We start from the raw sequence: 13,713 nt of genomic DNA, 5'->3' as shown, positions 1-13,713 counted from the left end.
TGTTCATATTCACAAATGAAATAAAGACAGTTTGCAGTTCAGAGGAAGCAGGACTACATAGGATTATTTGGTATTTATATAGCAATGCTGGACAACAGAAGGAATTCAGATAAATAATGAACACTTACTGACACAGAGGGAACAGTGAGTTAATACGAGAAAAAAATGAGCTTGCAATCTATAGGTAATAAAGGGGAGTTGATACAATAGGTAGCAGGGGTTGTTTAGAAGTAATAGAGAGATGAGGGAACGTATGTCAATACTGTGTATCTTGTAAAGGTCATTAAATAGTTAAGATTAGAAACAGCTGAAGGATCATGTGATAAAGGAAGGTGGACCAGCGAATAAAGAGGGTGGTTAGTGATGGTAAAAATGTGGGGCTTTATTACAGAGCAAGGTCAGGTGCAGGGGCAATCTCTAGATGGAAGGAAATGAATAGAAATTTGAGCAGTAGGTTTGTGAAGATTGAAATGTAGAGTATAAGATTTTGGCAAACTGTCTGTCCCTAAAAATGAGTAAAGAATATCCATCCAAATGTATGAACTTTATCCTGCCTCTCTTGGCAAACTTATTACCTATTTTGGATTTACTACCACTTGTACGCTGATGACACCCAGATACATCTCTCCTCCCCGGACCTCTCCCCTGCCAAAAAACAATACCCATGTAATGCACAGAGATGAGGGGATTACTTCTTGATAAGTAATTAAATAGGTAAAGGGATACCGTAGTGAAAGGAATATAAATCTGTATTCCTTACACTATAGCTCCCTACTCCCCCCAGCATTGAAAAGGTTAAAAACCCTTTCAGCACTTATCCGATTCCAGCGCTGTACTGCCTCCGTGCTTGGTCAGCGCTCTGCCTCCTCCAATTTTATCCGCTGTGTGGGGATAATACGCATGCGTGGCAAAGCCACAAACGCATAATTGCTGCAATGCTTTCCTATAGGGATTTAACTGACGCTGGAGAGCGTGAGGCCGTCCAGTGTCAGTTAGATGACCAAAACGCACCTAGCAAGCAGGAAGTGCCTCTAGTGAATCTCTGATTGACAGTCATTAGAGGCAGTCTTAGTCCTGCAATGTAATCACTGCAGTTTCTCTAAAACTGCAATGATATACATTGCAGGACTAAGTGGGACTAGGACACTGTACCCAGACCACTTCAATGAGCTAAAGTGGTCTGGGTGCCTATAGTGTCCCTTTAAGAATAGAGACAGCTGAAGGATCTTGCTATAAGGGAAGGTGGGCCAGGGAAGCAGGAGGATGGTTAATGATCATTTGTAGTGACCATCCAAAGGTGACATGTCTGCTTAAAGGAACTTTCCATTCTAATGTATGTTTTCCTCTTTAACCATTAAAAAAATACATGTATTTTCTTTTGCATGTTTTCTTTGGGGTGTCTGATAAAACCACAACCACCCACCGGGACAATGTGTGGTACAGTGCCATTTATTGGTTGAAAACCATAATGGAATGACAAACACCCACAGGGACATTTTGTCACAGCGTCATCTATTTGTTAAACATTCCAAGTCACCTAGTCATGTGTTTGCATATATTCTACATGTGTTTTGCATATTTTTGAACAAAACAGAACATTTTGCATTCTTATGGTATATGTTCCCTAGACTTACCATTCATCAGAGTCACATTTCATAATAATATTGTTGTCTACATACTTACTATGAGATTATCATTTATTTACAGTGTTTTCACAAGTTAAAGGCACACTATACTCACCAAAACAGCTTTAGCTTAGTGAAGCAGTTTTGGTAGATAGATTAAGCCCTTGCCGTCTTCCTGCTTAATTCTCTGCCACTTTTGTTTCTGTTTATGGAGCCCTAGTGTCACGGGTGGCGGTTCGAAGACCGGGACCCCTGAGTGCCTGATGATGGGAGTCTCAGAGTGGAAATGACTATCAGGGGCTGCCTGATTGAGCACCAGTGTTTGTGCCGCCACATGCCAGGGCCCGGATGCAGCTTCTGCGGATCCCAGGAGCAGATGAAAATATGCAGACCTCCCAGGATATGGATAGGGAGGCTCTGCAGAAGATATGTATCCAGTACAGAAACAAGGCAAGACTAGAACAGGCACCAAACAAGAAAACAAGACAAGACTAGGAGAACCCATAACCGGAGCAGGACAGAAAGCAGAACCCAGAACATGTACACAAGACATGAGGAAAACATGAACAGGACATGACTGTACATGAACTGGGAAGACAAAATAAAACAAGACAAGAGATGCAAGGCAAAACAAGGAGACATAACCAAGTACTATATATGTAAAACATTGGAGATTTAGACATACATAAATGGCCAAGATTTATGCAGCCCACCACTGCGCCAGAGTACTCCTATTACAGTGTGTCCTAACTGCCTAGATATGCATGACTAAATAAACAACAATAAAATACACACAGCACTTACCTGCAAGGGAATGTGCAGAGGAATGTAACCACTGCCTGCAGGAACAGACTGAAACAAAAATGATTAAATGGCAAAGAACAGGTGTGGCAACAAAAAAACACAAACAGTTAAAGGAATCCAGGAGACTGGGAATTCCAGGAATGGAATAAAAGAATGAACCCAGAAAAACCTAGCATAAAGAAAACCAGACATGGAATAGAAAACCAGAAAAAACAAGAAAAACTAAACAAGAACTGTAAAAAGACTACTGGACAATAGAAGCCAAGGTCAGACATCTCCGCAGAACAGAACAGGATGTGACCAGGGGCGGGGTGGGCCGGGGGGGCAGGGAGGCAATTGCCCCCCAGGCCGCCCTAAATCCTTTTAAGACCGGCCGTGGCGGGCCGGCTCTTTAAATGCTGCAGCCGCCTGAGCGCTCTGTAAAGAGCCTCAGGCGGCTGCAGGACAGATTCTCCCCTCCCCTATAGCGTGGCCGAGCTGCTCTCCGGTCCGCGGTGCCCGGCCGGAGTGATGGGAAGGTGCACGCTCAGTGTGCACTTCCTGTCAGTCCGGCCGGTTACAGGAAACAGAAACTCACGTTCCGCGCGGAGTTTCTGTTTCCTGTAACTGGCCGGACTGACAGGAAGTGCACACTGAGCGTGCACCTTCCCATCACTCCGGCCGGGCACCGCGGACCAGAGAAGAGCTCGGCCACACTACAGGGTGAGGGGGTAAGAAGAGGGGAGGGGGGGTAAGAAGAGGGAAGGGGAGAGGGGGGAGAGTAAGAAGAGGGGAGGGGGGGGAGAGTAAGAAGAGGGGAGGGGGGGAGAGTAAGAAGAGGGGAGGGGGGAGAGTAAGAAGAGGGGAGGGGGGGTAAGAAGAGGGGAGGGGGGGGAGAGTAAGAAGAGGGGAGGGGGGGAGAGTAAGAAGAGGGGAGGGGGGGAGAGTAAGAAGAGGGGAGGGGGGGAGAGTAAGAAGAGGGGAGGGGGGGTAAGAAGAGGGGAGGGGGGGTAAGAAGAGGGGAGGGGGAGTAAGAAGAGGGGAGGGGGGGTAAGAAGAGGGGAGGGGGAGTAAGAAGAGGGGAGGGGGAGTAGGAAGAAGGGAGGGGGGTAAGAAGAGGGGAGGGTGGAGTAAGAAGAGGGGAGGGGGGGAGTAAGAAGAGGGGAGGGGGGAGTAAGAAGAGGGGGGAGTAAGAAGAGGTGAGGGGGGGAGTAAGAAGAAGGGGGAGTAAGAAGAGGGGAGGGGGGATAATAAGAGGGGGGGAGTAAGAGGGTAGGGGGGAAGTAAGAGGGGAGGGGGAGTTAGGGGAGGGGGGAGTAAGGGGAGGGGGGTGTAAGGGGAGGGGCAGAGTAAGAGGAGGGGGGAGTAAGAAGAGGGGGAGTAAGAAGAGGGGAGGGTGGAGCCCTTTGCAGAGACAGGAACAAAGAGGTTCTGCGGCAGCTGGCCGTCCTGCAAGCATTACATTAAACAGCTGTTCCCCATGCAGCCACAGGTGGCGTTGTGCTGGGAGACTGTGATTACTCTTCACTTCCTCCCAGCCTACAGAGCAGCGCATGGGGAGAGAGAGGAGGAGGCATGATTTAATCTTACAATAAATCCTCTAAGCAAACCTTTATAAATTTCGGGTGATCAGCTCTGTTTCCACAGTTTATTGGTGTTTACTCTGATGTCTGTATTAATATTGAGGCCTGTCTAAGTAGTAACGTCAGTGTGTGTCAGCAGGGCCAGCCGTTGGGGTGGGCAAGCTGTGCGGTCACGCAGGGTGCCATTACAACAGAGGCACCCGGCGGCCAACACAGCTCACAAGTTGGGTACACCAGCATATTTAATTTAAACGATTCGCTGGTGGTCCACTGGTGCGCACCAGCAGTAGGTGCAGTCAGATCATATCCTCTCCCTCGTGGTTCCGGCGCTCAGTTAGTGAGTCAGAGCACAGGCTCAGAGATTCTCAGCCTGTGCTCTGACAACATTGAAAGTCAGAGCCGTGAAGGAGTATGCAAAGAGCTACTGATTAGCATATCATCAATATCCGTTATAAAACCAGGAAAAGGTGAGCATGGATGGTGAACTGATTTGGTGGCGCAATGGGCCACTTGACTGGTTTTGCCCCCCAGGCCTAAGGCTGCCAGCCCTCCCCTGGATGTGACACCTAGCCACACCTCCCAGCCTGCATGAAAACAATGGTTTAATTTTTAATCAGATATTAACTTACTTAATAAGTTTTTATAGTCCAGCAGACTATTAACAGAGCAGGAGAGAAGACATTCTAAATTAAACGGACTGTGCAATAAAGAAAGTGAAGTTCTGCCTGGAAGAATTAGGACATGCACAGGGGTCTTTACTTGCCTGGAAAGAGAAGGACAGGCAAAAGGGTTGATACCGGTGCAAGGATTTTTAGCTACATAGGCGAAGATGCATTTTGACGCCCCCCCCCCCCCAAAAAAAGTGCATCTTCACCTGTGTGTCTTGTCTTGTAACACCCCCCCCCCCCACGTTTTGTGTTTCTTACTTTCTTTAGTGTTTCATATCCCCTCTTTTGAATGTATTACCCCTTTTGTGCTTTAATGTATTTTATTCCCTCTTTAGTGTGTCTTACAACCTCCTTTGTATGTCTCATACTTACACCCAGCCCCTTTTTGTGTCTCTTACCCCCAGCCCCTTTCTTTGTTTTTTTCTCCACCCTCTATGTGGCCATTTCTCCCCTGAGTGCGTTTTGTGTGTCCCTCCCCTCCAGATCCCTTTGTGTGTATTTTCTTCCAAGCCATGTAGACATAGATATGGAGGCAGAGACATATAGACACACAGGCAGAGACATACACAAACAGTAACACAGAGACATACAGACACAGTCACACGGAGATATACAAGAAGAGACATGCACACATACAGAGACATACAGGGATACAGAGACATGCAGGCATGCAGGCATACAGAAACATATATACAAAGACGTAAAGGCATGTAGACACATACATACATACATACAGACACATACATACAGAGACATACATACATACATACAGAGACATACATGCATACAGGCGGCCAAACCCTCATCCTCGGTGACACTGCGCCCTCAAGGGGAAACGCCAAAGTCCCATTACCCTTCCCTCCCCCTCTGGGCCGGCGTGGGTCATCCCAGTCTCCACCAAGCAAGCACTTACCTCATGATTGCTACTTGCCGACTACTCTTAAGGGACCTGCAACGTGGTCTCTCCAAAATGGCGGACGCCACAGAAACCATCCGAAGCTGGGAAGCTACTTTCCACGCAGCATATGAAGCAATATGTCAGCGTTTCTAGAGGAGCCTGGAGGCCAGACAGATACACTCCCAAGACACAGCATATACACAAAGCACTGGTTTGGCGCCCTCCTGCAAGGCGGGGAGCCAAGAAGGGCCATATACCCCCCCGCAGTCCACACACCATCACCCGGGATCCCGATATACGGGTGAGGAGGGCCCATGGACTTGGAGAAATGGTTCCCGCTACCACCGGCGGCTGCAATGATGCCACATGACATGGCACCATAGATGGCACAAATCCTCTCAAGTACAGAGTGGAACCCAGCCTGTCCGCTACAGGCATAGGGTGATAAGACAACACTCACGGAGTCAGTTGCTCAGTGAGCTTACACAAGCTGTTGCCTTGGCCAAAAGTCACTGACCCTGCTTACACTCCACCACAACCTGCCACATGTCTACCCCCTCCATGGAACATAACAAACAGGGTGCATACACTGTGCCCAGAATATATACTGCTATGTGGCCCTTTACTCCTGAGTATTATCTTGTCATGTCAGCATGCCTACATGTTTATCTTTACTAGTTTTGCTTGTTTCTGCCTGACTCACAAGTATATCTATTTTCTATTATTTCTCCTTAGCATGTATCCGCTGGGCCTGTCTGCCTGCCTTTCCTCCCTGTCTCCCTCCCCTTACCTCAGTGTTGTCACTGACTGACTCACTCCCTCTCACTTGTGTTCCAGGCAGGCTCCACTGTATGGGCGCCGCCATATTGGAGCCAGCCAGCAGGGGGAGCCCGTCCCTGCCAGCATCGGACCGCAGGGGACTCTGGGGGAGGTGAAAGTCGCGCCCCTCCTGACATCATCAGGAGGGGGCGGGCCCGGGCGGCACAGCACAGACTTCACCTCCTCCGGGACCAGACCGTCTGTGGAGGGAGCCAGCCGCCAGGAGAGCAGGGCACGGTAGGCTGCGGGCGGCTGTATAAAAATCCGAATCCCTAGCCGCTGGCTGGGGATTCGGATTTTTGCGCCCCCCCTGCTTGGGCGCCCTTATGGATGCGCCGGCCCTGTACCTACCTAGAACGTGTTGTGGACCTTGGTAACAGAAATGCAGGGATCAGGGACGGACTGAGCTTTTGGGACCCCGTAGCAAAATTAGATCGCAGGCTCTTTGAAGGCCAAAAATATGTGCATTAAATAGATGATAAATATAACTCTCATATAATACGGCATTCCTTTGGATGTGTACAGTGTGAAGACCTATGTATCAATGCATGTTTGTATTTCAGTCTGTGTGAATGCACTTGTGCATGTCTGGATGACTACATGTGCTATTTTGTATATAGTGTCAATGTGAATGCATATGTGTATTGAGCGTTGGTGTGTGACTGCATGTGTAGGGGTGTGGAATTTGTTTTAAGTCCAAGGGACTTAAGAAGTAGACCAATATACTTGTCTGACATGACAATCTACTTGTCCTGACACAAAATAATATAAATTACAAAGATTGGGGCCCCTTGTCTAGAGCCAAGGATATTGACAGAGCTATTTGCTAAACACATATTCACAAATTAAATCTGAATGGACAAACGGGGGGGAAACATAGCTGACCTAGGAATATTCTCTAACTTTCTAATTTTAAAAATTACAAGTTTAGTCTAGTCTCTCCCTTTGTCATAGTGTGTGTGCTGCCTCAATGTATGCACCGTGCGCATTTGTGCTGCTTGTATGTCATGTATCTCTATGTTTGTTACCTGTATGGACTGCATGTGTGTGTGTGTGTGTGGAGGGGGGGGGGGGGGGGGGCTGGGGGGGCTGTATTTTTAAAGTAATGTGATTCAGACTTTTATTCTCTACAATTTGAGTGTTTTATGCATATACAAACAATGCTTGTAATAAATGCACATGTAAACATTAATATAATACATGCGTTAATATACATGCATAATACTCTCAAAAAATAAAGTATAAATTGTTTAATTTAATCAAACCTTGTCCCTATTCACCTACACATAGACTTTCTTTGGCATACACACTGCAACACACAATCACTGACCCACACAATGTTATTCTCATACAATCACTGACCCACACACTGTTATTCTCCCACAATCACTGACCCACATTCTGTTATTCTCATACAATCACTGACCCCCACAATGTTATTCTCATACAATCACTGACCCCCACTGTTATTCTCATACAATCACTGACCCACACAATGTTATTCTCATACAATCACTGACCCACACAATGTTATTCTCACAAAATCACTGACCCACACACTGTTATTCTCACACAATCACTGACCCACACACTTATTCTCATACAATCACTGACCCACACACTTATTCTCATACAATCACTGACCCACATACGGTTATTCAATCACTAACCCACACACTGTTATTCTCACACAATCACTGACCCACACACTTATTCTCACACAATCACTGACCCACACACTTATTCTCACACAATCACTGACCCACACACTGTTATTCTCACAAAATCACTGACCCACATTCTGTTATTCAATCACTAACCCACACACTGTTATTCTCACACAATCACTGACCCACACACTTATTCTCATACAATCACTGACCCACACACTTATTCTCATACAATCACTGACCCACATACTGTTATTCAATCACTAACCCACACACTGTTATTCTCACACAATCACTGACCCACACACTTATTCTCATACAATCACTAACCCACACACTGTTATTCTCACACAATCACTGACCCACACAATGTTATTCTCATACAATCACTGACCCACACAATGTTATTCTCATACAATCACTGACCCACACACTGTTATTCTCATACAATCACTGACGCCCACTGTTATTCGCATACAATCACTGACCCACACACTGTTATTCTCACAAAATCACTGACCCACACACTGTTATTCTCATACAATCACTGACCCACACACTTATTCTCACACAATCACTGACCCACACACTTCTTCTCATACAATCACTAACCCACACACTGTTATTTTCACACAATCACTGACCCACACACTGTTATTTTCACACAATCACTGACCCACACACTTATTCTCATACAATCACTGACCCACACACTTATTCTCATACAATCACAGACCCACACACTGTTATTCTCACACAATCACGGACCCACACACTGTTATTCTCACACAATCACGGACCCACACACTGTTATTCTCACACAATCACTGACCCACACACTGTTATTCTCACACAATCACTGACCCACACACTTATTCTCATACAATCACTGACCCACACACTTATTCTCATTCAATCACTGACCCACACACTGTTATTCTCACACAATCACGGACCCACACACTGTTATTCTCACACAATCACGGACCCACACACTTATTCTCACACAATCACTGACCCACACACTGTGATTCTCACACAATCACTGACCCACATACTGTTATGCTCACACAATCACTGACCCACACACTGTTATTCTCACACAATCACTGACCCACATACTGTTATTCCCACACAATCCCTGTGGTCTCTTCCAGTATTCCCCCTTTTATTTCCTACCTCTCTCTGCTCCCTGTGGTCTCTCCCAATATTCCCCTTTTTATTTCCTACCTCTCTCTGCTCCCTGTGGTCTCGCCCCATCTTCCCCTTTTTATTTCCTACCTCTCTCTGCTCCCTGTGGTCTCTCCCAGTATTTCCCCTTTGTATTTCCTACATCTCTCGGCTCCCTGTGGTTTCTCCCAGTATTCCCCTTTTTATTTCCTACCTCTCTCTGCTCCCTGTGGTCTCTCCCAGTATTTCCCCTTTGTATTTCCTACATCTCTCGGCTCCCTGTGGTCTCTCCCTTTATTTCCCTTTTTATGTCCTACCTCTTTCTGCTCCCTGTGGTCTCTCCCATTATTCCCCTTTTTATTTTCTACCTAGCTCATCTCCCTGTGATCTCTCCCAATATTCCCCTTTTTATTTCCTACCTCTCTCTGCTCCCGGTGGTTTCTCCCAGTATTCCCCTTTTTATTTCCTACCTCTCTGCTCCCTGTGGTCTCTCCCAGTATTTCCCCTTTGTATTTCCTACATCTCTCGGCTCCCTGTGGTCTCTCCCATTATTCCCCTTTTTATTTCCTACCTCTCTCTGCTCCCTGTGGTCTCTCCCCATCTTCCCCTTTTTATTTCTTACCTCTCTCTGCTCCCTGTGGTCTCTCACAGTATTTCCCTTTTTATTTCCTACCTCTCTCTGCTCCCTGTGGTCTCTCCCAATATTCCCCTTTTTATTTCCTACCTCTCTCTGCTCCCTGTGGTCTCTCACAGTATTTCCCTTTTTATTTCTTACCTCTCTCTGCTCCCTGTGGTCTCTCACAGTATTTCCCTTTTTATTTCCTACCTCTCTCTGCTCCCTGTGGTCTCTCCCAATATTCCCCTTTTTATTTCCTACCTCTCTCTGCTCCCTGTGGTCTCTCCCATTATTCCCCTTTTTATTTCCTGCCTCTCTCTGCTCCCTGTAGTCTCTGGCAGGCTGTTGCTCCTTTCCCTTGCTGGATGTGAGAGGTCTGTGTGTGAGGAGAGTACAGGAAGTGATGTCACTTCCTAGTCCCGCCTCTCCCATCACACAGAGCGCCGCGTGGGACAGGAAGAAGAGAACGTGAGGGCAGGGGGGGAAGTGTCAGGGTGGCGGTTCGGTGTCCAGAACCCAGACACAGTGTCCAGGTGGCGGAGCAGGACCCAGTATGCCTGATGTTCAGAGTAGGAGTCACAGCGTGGAGGTGGATTAGCAGGGTAACCGCACGCCCCCTGGTGTTGAGCACCAGCGTTTATGCAGCCACAACCAGAACCCTGAATCAGCTTATGCAGATACCAGGAACTAGGAGCTTGAAAATTAAGCAGAGCACCCAGGAGCTGAATAGGGAGGCTCTGCAGCAAGATTGTATCCAGTACTAGAAACAAGGCAAGACTAGAGATAGGCACCAAACATGAAAACAAGACAGAAGTAATAAAACCCAGAACCAGAGAAGGATAGTAAGATAAACCCAGAACATATACACAAGACATGAGGAAAACAAACATAACATGGGCATGACTAGACAGGACTGTACATGGACTGGGATACAAACTAAAACAAGACAAGATAACATTGGCAAAACAAGAGAAGAAATAACTAAATACTACATATGAAAATTATGGGGATTTGGTCACACTATATGATCATACATTGCATAAGCCTGCCAACAACGCCAATGTACCCCATATCTGGCAGGTCCTACACTGCCTAATGTATGCTAAAACAACTAAAAGACATATATATCACTTACCTGCAAGAAAGGGCAGAAGCCTTGAGGAGCTGCCTGCAGGAACACTGAAACAGAGTGAATGATGGAAAACAAACGGGTGTGGCAACATAAAACAAACATTTAAATGAAACCTGGAGACTGGGAATCCCAGGGATGGATTACAGGAATGAACCCAGAAATCCCAGCATAAAGAAAACTAGACATAGAATAGTAAACCAAGAAAAACTAAACAAGAATTGTAACAAGAGTACTGGATACTAGAAGCCAAGGCCAAAATCTCCACAGAACAGAGCAGGACGTGACAGGAAGCTGCCAGGTCTTATTTGAGGGTGGGGGAGAGGCAGGGGCAGATTAAGAGTGGGCCTGGTGCTGACAATTATAATGGGCCTAATTACAAAATCTTATTGACCAAAACCACTAAAACAGTCCTACCTCCTAAGCGTCATGTATCTGATGGAGATGGTGCTGGAGGAAAACTCATAGGATGCAACTATGAGAAAACACATACCCTATGCTAATCTCATGCTTTCATCTTTCAAGTAAACCCATACCCCCTAACAGCAGTGCCCAATAAAGCAGGAAGTGTATGGATGGGGTTAAAGGGTGGGTCACTGACACAAATCACATAACCAGAATTGCCAAAAGGGGCGATCATACACAAAAAGGGGGCATGTCTGTGTCCCCATGTCTCCCAGTCCCATAGTGTCTGTATCCCCATGTCTCCCAGTGTTCCCATGTCACTAGGGGACATTGAGAGACATTGGGACACTGGGAGATATCGGACACTGAGATACTAGGGAACACTGGGAGACCTGGTGACACTGGGAGACATGGGGACACTGGGTGACTTTGAGACATGAGGGGGCACTGGGAGATATGGGACACTGAGACACTGTGATACATAGGGGGCACTGTGATATATAGGGGACACTGGAGACTTGATAAAGACCTGAGTACAGGTCAAAACATTGCGGTGTCCAATAAACCTGCTTAAGTCTATCACAGTGAGTGCCTGAGATTTTTTCTTTTATACTAGGGGACACTGAGACACTTGGAGACATGGGGACACTGGGAGACATTGGGACACAGAGACACTGGGAGACTAGGGGACTTTGGGAGACTAGGAAACACTCAGACACTAGTGACACTGGCACACTACGGACACTGTAGAGAGACACCAGGGACACTGGAAGCCATGGGGATACTGAGGTACGAGAGACACTGGCTGGGAGACATGGGGACACTGGGAGTGCCCCATGTCTCCCAGGTCTCCAAGTCGCCCAGTGTCCCCATGTCCCCCAGTGTCTCCATGTCCCTCAGTGTCCCCTAGTGTCTTAGAGTTCCCATGTCGCCCAGTGTCCCAATATCTCAGCGTCCCCAAGTCTCTCACCGTCCCCATGTCTCGCAGGCTTGGAGATGCTGTATGGGCTCTGTGCAGAGCTGCTCCCCCTGCGGATCAGTGAGTAGTGAGAGGCAGGGAGGGAGATGCTGTAACTTCTTATCTCTGCCTCTCTTCACACAAACAGCTGGTACCCCCTACTGGTCGGCGCTGGTATTGCAGAATATTATCTGTTTATATTGAGACAGCCTCAAATACCTGAGAAATACGTCTGAGAAATATCTGTCAACCCTAAGAAATACATGAGAAGTACCTAGCAAACCTAAGAGTAGTGTGTAAAAAAATAAATTAAAAAAAAATGTTTTGTTTTTTTAAATCAATGGACCTATTCCATGGGTCTGGGCCTGGAGCTGCAGCTCCATCAGCCCTGGGGGATGTTAATCCGGCCCTGGGGAGAGGCGATGTGCAGTGTGGTAGGTTGCTGGGGCCCTGTACGTTTTTAGGGGCCCCACAATCTGTGGATGGAAGAATTTTTTTTTAACATTTGCCTTTCCCATTGCAGAGAACTCTGATCTGGTCTCTCCAGCTGGAGCATGGCTGTGCGGCAGGACCCCCGGCTGTCTCGGGCCCTTGGTCCATGATCAATATGTCCTATTGGTCAGTTTGCCACTGGAAGGGATGGACCACATTGGGAGACCAGTCTGGATTCCAAGCTGGGGATCAGTCACTCCCTGTTCCTGTTACAGTGATATATGCAAAGTTAGCCTGCAGATTTAGTGCCTGCAACTATTGCAAGCTGTCTCCTTCTTTCCCATCACACACATTCAGGCCCGGACTGGCCATCGGGCACACCGGGCAAATGCCCGGTGGGCCGCGGTGGCCATGGGCCGAGGCCGGCAGGGGAGGTTACAGGATCTCCCCTGCCGGTCTATGCAGGGCCGGTACTATCTGAGCGCCGGCCCCGCTGTATTCCATGACGGGCCGGTGAGTAGATCAAAGATCTCCCTCACCGGCCCACTTTAATAGACCTGCGGCTGGGGAGGGAGGGAGAGGACCCGGCGGAGCTCTATCTTGCAGCTCCGCCGGGTTCCTCTCGCGAGATCCGGTGCGTTGCCATGGCTAGAGTTCACTCACCCACTGGACCACCAGGGATGCTGTGCGACTGCTGGTCCCCCCCCCCCCCCCCGTCTCTCCCAGGTACCACCATGCCGGTCCCCCCCTCCCAGGGTAAAGGTAAGAAGGGAGAGGGGAGACATAATTAGTTGTTATTATTTGTTTTTTTACCACCCCCAAAACAAAATCCCTTTTAACATGCACACACATCACTCTCACACACAGCACACACAGCACTCTCACACACATCACACACAGCACTCTCACACACATCACACACAGCACTCTCACACTCAGCACACACAGCACTCACAC

The 13,713-nt window shown here is 47.6% G+C and overlaps 1 protein-coding gene across 3 annotated transcripts in view; it reads right to left on the bottom strand.

The window, feature by feature from the left end:
• LOC134586005 (retinol dehydrogenase 7-like) overlaps positions 1-2,484 on the bottom strand; it is a 35,933-nt gene extending 33,449 nt beyond the window's left edge. The window contains exon 1 of one of the 3 annotated variants that reach the window (XM_063441507.1): positions 2,430-2,484. The gene's annotated coding sequence lies outside the window, so the exon portion shown is untranslated. Of the gene's footprint in view, positions 1-128; positions 196-575; positions 613-2,429 lie in introns of those variants that run through there. The other 2 variants (XM_063441506.1, XM_063441505.1) reach the window with 2 other exon arrangements.
• Between the last annotated feature and the right edge of the window lie 11,229 nt (positions 2,485-13,713).

Source organism: Pelobates fuscus, chromosome 2 (genome assembly GCF_036172605.1).
Source record: "Pelobates fuscus isolate aPelFus1 chromosome 2, aPelFus1.pri, whole genome shotgun sequence".
Taxonomy (NCBI): Eukaryota; Metazoa; Chordata; class Amphibia; order Anura; family Pelobatidae; genus Pelobates; species Pelobates fuscus.
The sequence above is the reverse complement of the archived record's forward strand: the minus strand, read 5'-3'. Positions and strand labels throughout refer to the sequence as shown.